The sequence below is a fragment of the Bos grunniens genome, chromosome 8, assembly GCF_055505025.1.
Source record: "Bos grunniens cultivar Pamir isolate PY7600 chromosome 8, Bosgru_T2T1.0, whole genome shotgun sequence".
Taxonomy (NCBI): Eukaryota; Metazoa; Chordata; class Mammalia; order Artiodactyla; family Bovidae; genus Bos; species Bos grunniens.
In genome coordinates this window covers 74,681,619-74,690,313 of record NC_141172.1, presented here as the reverse complement: position 1 = coordinate 74,690,313, position 8,695 = coordinate 74,681,619, and positions in this window count along the sequence as shown.

The following is an 8,695-nucleotide window of genomic DNA, read 5'->3' as shown; positions in this document are numbered from 1 at the left end:
AGCCTGCCAGCCTCCTCTGTCCATGGGATTTCCCAAGCAAGAATACCAGAGTGGGTTGGCATTTCCTTCCCCAGGGGATCTTCCCAGACCAGGAATCAAACCCAAGCCTTCTGCATTGGCAGGCAGATTCTTTACCACTGAGCCACCTGGGAAGCCTATTTCTAACCACTGAACCACTAGGGAATTCCCCTATAAGTTCTCCATATTTATATTGGGTTGGCCAAAACATTCGTTCCAGTTTTCTCTTAAGCTGGCTTTCATTCACTTCATTGCTAATCGCTCAGTCATGTCCAGCTCTCTGCGACCCATGCATGGATTGTAACCTGCCAGGCTTTTCTGTCCATTGAATTCTCCAGGCAAGAATACTGGAGTGGGTTGCCATTTCCTTTTCCGAGAGATCTTCCCAACCCAGGGATTGAACCTGGGTCTCCTGCATTGCAGGCAGATTCTTTACCATCTTGAGTCACCAGCCAGCTTTAGTACTGCCTAGTTGTCTTTAATTTCATTCAAAACAATTTTGTTAGATTGTATTGTGACAGCTGTCATATCAACCTGCATTAAAAAAGTAACATCAAATAGGTGAGTTTTTGTGCAGCCATTTTAATACTGAAGATGGAAGAAAAACAGGAACATTTTTGGCATATTATTTGCTTTATTATTTCAAGAAAGATAAAAATGCAACTGAAATGCAAAAAAGATTTGTATGGAGAAGGTGTTGTGACTTATCAAACAAAAGTGGTTTGGGAAGTTCCATGCTGGAGATTTCTCACTGGAAATTTACCCCTCCACAGTAGGGGTAGAAGTTGATAGCAATTAAATCGAGACATTAATTGAAGTCATCTTGTGCCACAAGGGAGGTAGCTAATATACTCAAAATATCCAAATCAAGTGATGAAAGTAATTTGCACCAGCTTGGTTATGTTAACTGCTTTGATGTTTGGGTTCCACATACGCTAGTTAAGAGTAAAAACCTCCTTGACGGTATTTCTCCATGCAGCTCTCTCTACTTAAACATCAGGAAAACGTTCTGTTTTTAAAACAAATTGTGACAGGCAATGAAAAGTGGATACTGTACAATAAAGTGGAATGGAAGAGATCATTCAGCAAGCGAAATGAACCACCACCAACCACACCCAAGGCCTGTCTTCATTCAAAGCAGGTGATGTTGTATATATGGTGGGATTGGAAGGGAGTCCTCTATAATGAGCTTCTTCCAGAAAACCAAATGATTAATTCCAACAACTGCAGAAGACACAAGAGACTCAGGTTTGATCCCTGGGTCAAGGAGATCCCCTGGAGTAGGAAGTGGCACCCCACTCCAGTATTCTTGCCTGGAAAATTCCATGGACAGAGGAGCCTGGTGGGCTACAGTCCATAGGGGCACAAAGAGCTGGACACGACTGAGAGACTGAGCACATACACTGCTCCCAATTAGACCGACTAAAAGCAGCACTGGATGAAAAGCATCCAGAATTCGTCAGGAGAAAAAGCATAATCTTCCATCAGGGTACCGCAAGACTGCATATCTATTTGATGACCAGGAAAAAACTGTTACAGCTTGGTGGGGAAGTTCTGGTTCATCTGCCGTATTCACCAGACATTGCAACTTTGAATTTCTATTTATTTTGGTCTTTACAAAATTCTCTTAATGGAAAAAAAGGTCCATTTCCTGAAAGATTGTAAAAGGTACCTGGAACAGTTCTTTGATCAAAAAAATAAAATTTTGGGAAGAAGAAATTATGAAGTTGTCTAAAAAATGACAGAAGCTAGTGGAACAAAATGGTGAATATGTTGTTCAATAAAGTTCTTGGTGAAATGAACAATGTGTCTTTTATTTTTACTTAGAAACCAAAGGGACTTGTTGGCCAGCCCAATACAGGATATATGAATAAGATATTTGATTATCTGTTTTCAAGGAATTTCTGATTTATAAAAAAAAATTTCTGATTTATATAATTTATAAAAATTATAACTAAATTTTATTTACATGCACATTCCTCTAATTCATTTAGATCAGTGATTTTCAGCTCCATCTGCCAGATAAATTTCCCTGGGGAGAATTTTAACCTGTGCATGCAGAGCCCCAACCTGAAATATATGAATCAAAGTTTTAGGTTTTTTTTTTAAAAGACCCTTTTATTTTGAATGGTTTCAATCCTACAGATAGGTTGCAAAAAATTAAATGATTAAGAAATAGTACTATTTTATCTATTAAATTAAGCTAGAGCTTGCCATCATCATCCTACCACACAAAAGTCTATAAAAACTTCAGTCATTTTCATCTCAGCATGATGATACCCGCTATGTGATCTTATAATTCTCAATTGAAGAGAGTAACCCCAATGAAAGAACAAGTCCTGTGAGAGAAGATACCAAGAAGGAATCCTAATGTTAAAGAAATATTTCCCCATAGTAAGCCTGATATGGTAGGGATGCTTCAAACATATTTATCATGCCCATAGTCTTTATTTATTTATTTTTATTTTTTAAAATATAAATTTATTTATTTTAATTGGAGGCTAATTACTTTACAATATTGTATTGGTTTTGCCATACATAAATATGAATCTGCCACGGGTGCACACGTGTTCCCCATCCTGAACCCCTCTCCCTCCTCCCTCCCCATACCATCCCTCTGGGTCATCCCAGCGCACCAGCCCCGAGCATCCTGTATCATGCATCGAACCTGGACTGGGGATTCGTTTCACATATGATATTCACATATGATATTATACATGTTCCAATGCCATTCTCCCAAATCATCCCACCCTTGCCCACAGAGTCCAAAAGACTGTTCTATACATCTGTGTCTCTTTTGCTGTCTTGCATACAGGGTTATCGTTACCATCTTTCTAAATTCCATATATATACGTTAGTATACTGTATTGGTGTTTTTCTTTCTGGCTTACTTTACTCTGTATAATAGGCTCCAGTTTCATCCACCTCATTAGAACTGATTAAAATGTATTCTTTTTAATGTATCATGCCCATAGTCCTTAATTTTCATCTTAACATAGTAGTACTATAAATAAACTCAGAAACAAATTTAAAATGGCTACCCTTGTATTATTAATTGTATTTCTATTAAAATTAACCCAATCTGATGAAAAAAATAGTTAAGTGAACCAATGGGAAGGACTTTTGTTCAAGAATAGCCGCTTTGGGGGTCACAGGCAGCCAGACAGTCACCTCTACAGACTGATGGAAGCCTCTATCTGCAACTAAGCCCACCTGAGGTCCATAACTGAGCTTTGAGCTCCTACTGCCCCTTCTCAGGTATGCCTCAGAGATGGAGGGACAGGTGGCAGCTGTCCTTCCATCACTAGCTGGGCAGAGCAAATATTTAACCACGATTTCCTGTCCTAATGTAAGAACGTCATCTCGTAAAAATAGGGAAACTTTAAAGGTCATCTGGGTCCTCTCCCCTTTTCCACTCAGGCCTTCCTACAGCAGCCCTACAAAGAAGTCATTCATCCTCCAGTGATGGGGAGAAGTTTCACTGTTGGATTTTTTTAAGGTTTGATTTTTTTAATTTATTTTTTATTGAGGGATAGATGATGTAGAATGTTATATAAGTTGCAGGTGTACAACATAGTGATTCATTATTTTTAGTCTATACTTCACTTACAGTTATTATAAAATGTTGGCTGTCTTCCCTGTGCTATGCAATGTATCCTCACAGCCTATTTATTTTATCCAAGTAGTTTGTACCCCCTAATCCCCTACCTGCATCATGTCCCCACCCCCACTTTCCCTGTCTCCACTGATAACCATTAGTTTGTTCTCTATATCTGTGAGTCTGTTTCTGTTTTGTTATATTCATTAGTTTGTTTTACTTTTCAGATTCCACATATAAATGAAATCATACAGTATTTGTCTTCATTTGGTTTTGAACAGAGCCCTTTGTCACACAGAAGGAGTGTTTCCCTGTCTCCAGCCTCCTGCACCTGCCTGAACCCCAAATGAACCTCCAGGCTGAGCAGGGCCAGTTCCTTGCCTGCCCCTGACCCTTGCATATGATGAAGCTCCTGGGCCTCTCTGCATTTCTCACCTGGTCCCCAGGTCTGTCTGCCAGTGTCCCAGGTTAGAATTAAAAGGGGACAGAATGGAGCAAAGGAGCTTCTCACCTCCCTTGTTTTGAACCTTAGACTTTTATGAATGTGGCAGGAATGGCTGCAAGCAGCTTGTGATTGAGTGAGTGATTGGTACTAACTGAGCAATAGAACTGTATTATCACCATTGGCGTGAGTCCTATGAATGAAACATGCTCAGTGTTTTAGGGGGATCCAAGACTAACCTATCCTGGGAAGTCAGAGGAGGTCATGTGCCGGAGTCCAGCTCCAGCAGCCAGGGGATCAGCCTGAAGGGAAGAGCGGTGTCGGCGGGAAATGACGTAGCCTCTGACCCGAAGTACGGGACTACATGTTTATTTCAAGCATCAGGTTCTGTTTTATACTTTTTCAAAAGCGTTAGGTCAGAGGATTGACATTTTCAGTTCCCCCTCACCCAGATTATTGTCTCACTGTTGCCCTTCAAACAGAGTTCCTGCCTCAGCAATTCTCTCAGAATTGTGTTTACTTGTGATTGCATTGTAACTCATGCTTATGTCTGGGCTGCATACCACATTTCTCAGTTTATTTCTTATCTTTCTAAATCCTGCTTGTCTCTAGTATCCTAAGCTCACTATCTCCTAAAAAGGCTTCTAACTATTCTTAATTATTCATAAACCCTAAACTCAGCAAACTTTTTCTGCCATAAACATTTCCCTCACAAACAGGTCTCAGATAACAATCTTTCCCATGGCCTCAAGCTGTGGCCTAGGTACTCATCCTGGGACATTCTTTGCAAAAATCCTTGAACAAATGTCAATGGTTACTTTATAGATTATTTTCTGGGCACAACTGCAGAAGGCTTTGTGCTTTCTCACACTTCTCTCGAGAACAATAAGCACCTTAACATTCTTCCCAGCCAACTCAACCGAAGAAGAAACAAGTCTAACTCCTTCATCCTGGGTCCGTGCCTGCAGAATGAGGAGAGGGGGCCGGGGCCGTGCCTCCATTTTGCCAGTAATGCCTAACCAGATCCCGACAGTCATGGGTGAGTGGGTGGGGCAGGATGTAACAGACTGGAGCAGTGTTGGAGGCAGAGGAAACAGAATGTAAAAGAGCCCTGAGGCAGGAAGAAGCTTGGCACTAACAGGGAACATAGAGGCTAGTGCAATCACAGTGGGGTCAGTGAGTAGAGAGGGGCCTGAAATCAGCCCAGAATGAACCAGGGGGTGAATGACTGACCCCCACCCCACACCTGAGACTGCCCCCCATCCCACATCCCACAGCCTCCCAGCTGTGGAGTCTGGGAGCCAAGCCTGTGGCCTTCTTTGCCTTCCCACTGAGTATATAGATTCAGCTTCCCAAACAGCTCTAATTTTTTTAATTAAAAATTTTTTTGGAGGCAGGGCTGTGCTGGGTCTTCATCGTAGTGCACAGGTTTCTCTAGTTGTGACTCACAGGCTTAGTTCTGAGGCATGTGGGATCTTAGTTCCCTCACCAGGGATTGAACCCGCATCCCCTGCACTAAAAAGTGTTAGTGCAGGGGATCACCAGGGAAGTTCCCTCTCAAACAGCTCTTGACTCTGTCCCTCTCTGCCCCTGCCACACTCTGACCACCCTCATCTCTCACCTAGACTATCTCTGGCCACCTCAAGCATTCTCCCAGCTCACATCCCTGGCTCCTCATCTGTCTCCAGACCACTGCACATGGCAGCAGGACAAGCTTCCTAAAAGGCAAACTGGACTAAGTCAGTTCAGTTCAGTTGCTCATTTGTGTCCGACTCTTTGCGACCCCATGGGCTGCAGCACGCCAGGCTGCCATCACCAACATCTGGAGCTTGCTCAGACTCATGTCCATTGAGTTGGTGATACCATCCAACCATCTCATCTTCTGTCATCCCCTTCTCCTCCTGCCTTTAATCTTTTCCAGCATCAGGGTCTTTTCCAGTGAGTCAGTTCTTCGCATCAGGTGTCCAAAGTATTGGAGTTTCAGCTTCAACATCAGTCCTTCCAATGAATATTCAGGACTGATTTCCTTTAGGATGGACTGGTTGGATCTCCTTGCAGTCCAAGGGACTCTCAACAGTCTTCTCCAATACCACAGTTCAAAAGCATCAGTTCTTCAGCACTCAGCTTTCTTTATAGTCCAACTCTCACATCCATACATGACTAATGGAAAAACCATAGCTTTGACTATACGGACCTTTGTTGGCAAAGTAGTGTCTCTGCTTTTTAATATACTGTCTAGGTTGGTCATAGCTTTTCTTCCAAGGAGCAAGCATCATTTAATTTCATGATTGCAGTCACCATCTGCAGTGATTTTGGAGCCCAAGAAAATAAAGTCTGTCACTGTTTCCATTGTTTCCCTATTTATTTGCCATGAAGTGATGGGACCGGATGCCATGATGTTAGTTTTTTGAATGTTGAGTTTTAAGCCAGATTTTTCATAAATAAGCAGGGTGACAGCCTGCTTATGTACTTAGCCTTGATGTACTTCTTTTCTGGTTTGGAATCAGTCCATTGTTCCATGTCCGGTTCTAACTGTTGCTTCTTGGCCTGCATACAGAATACTCAGGTCTGGTATTCCCATCTGTTTAAGAATTTTCCACAGTTTGTTGTGATCTATAGTCAAAGGCTTTGGTGTAATCAATAAAGCAGATGTAGATGTTTCTCTGGAACTCTCTTGCTTTTTCTGTGATCCAACGGATGTTGGCAATTTGATCTCTGGTTCCTCTACCTTTTCTAAATCCAGCTTGAACATCTGGAAGTTTCTTGGTTCAAGTACTGTTGAAGCCTGGCTTTGAGAATGTTGAGCATTACTTTGCTAGCATGTGAGACTCAACCCAGGGATCGAACCCAGGTCTCCCACACTGCACTCATCTCACACACTAAGTCACTCCTGCCCAAAATGCTGTAATGGTGCCCACTGCCAGCAGGATGAAGCTGTCTCCTCCACCTGCTGTTCAAGGCCCTTCAACATGTGATTCCAGCCCACATTTTCAGCCTCACCATTGCCCAGCCCCACTCTGGACCTACACTTCTTCAGATCTTCTGAACCCTTTGCACAGGTTATTCTCTCTACCAGCAATGCCGGGTCTCCTGTCTCTCTCCCTGTCACCCCCATCCTATAAAAACCAGCTCAAATACCCTCTCTTCTGAAACTTTCCTGCTGCCCTCCACCAGCCTAGGCAAGGTCATTGCCATCCTCCCTGAACACCCTACTCTCACCGCTCCTCCCAACTCCATCAGTCTCCTCTCGGTGCTCTGGTGGCATTTGCTTGTCTATTTTACTCATAAAGCTCTCTGAATGCCCAATCCTGAGCCCAACACACAGTAGATGCCCAGTAAATACTGAATGGCACTTCCAAGAGGGGCAGAGAACAGCGGGTCCAAGGACTAAGATGGTCCAAGTTTTGAGAAAGAGGGGGCAGTTTTCAGTGAAGGCAGTTGCTATCCCCACTGGTCCCTCCATGCTTCTGGGAGGTCGTGAGGACCCTAGAAAGCCTGCTGACACACATCAGACCCCAGGGGCACAGCCTGGGTGGGTCAGAGTGCCTTGTGTGTCTCTGGCAATGGGGCAATACTGCCTCCCTCCAGCCTGAGCCAACCCCTCCTTCACTGTCCACTGTTCTGGCTTCTCTGGAGTGCAGAGATGTACAAGGAGAAAGTTCTGGACCAGAAAGGAGGTGATCTGAGAATGTTCATTCCTTCAACAAATATGTATTAGTTCAGTTAGTGCCTAGTATATTTTATGTACTATTCTCGCCATCAGGGATTCAGCTGTGAATAAGGTGGAGAAAGTCCCTGTCTTCCAGGTGCTTACATTAATGGAGTGACAGAAAACAAATAAATACACAATAAGCACATGATATGTTATATAGAAGAGAAATTATGGTGTGAGGGGAGAAAGTGACAGAAGGAAAGAAGGCAGCTCTTTGAGATAATGACGCGTGAGCAAGAAGGAATGGGTCCTGTAGAGATCTGGGGGAAGAACCTGCCAAGAGGAGCGGCAGCAAGTGCAAGTCCTGGGGCAGGAATAAGCTTGGCACACTCAGGAAGTCCAAGGAGCACACTGTGGCAGAAGAGGAGTGAACAAGGAAGTGAGTGCCCAGAGGGAGCGCCAGCTTGTACTTGGGGCTCAGCCCAGACGCTAACTTTTTGGGTGAACTTGGGTGCCTCACTTCTTCTCTTTGGGCTTGCACGTGTTCCCATCTGAGAAATGGGCCTGCTGATATGTACTGCCACCAGCCTGACTCCCAGTGCAGCCGTGAGGCCCCAAGGAGGAAAGTGTGAGTTGAGATGTGTATGGCCGCTGTGATGCCATGGAAGCACCTTGAGTGGGGATTCCTGGGAGCAGAGCAGAGCCCAAATCCTCAAACCTGGGCTCCTACACAAGCGCTGGGAATAACATGGTAAGGACAGAACTGGGCTCAGGTCAGGGAGCTGGTGACTCCTCCATCACCTGCTCCAGGGCGGCGTGAAGGCCTGGGATGTGTGCACAGGCTGAGCCAACAGACACTCCCCAGCCCCACCCAGCAGACTTCACCCCAATCATGAGACATGGACTGGCGCCCAGCTCTTCTAGAAAAACAGCCTGTCCTTGATGATGGCAACACAGGATCCATTAGGTCTGAGTTATGAGCCCT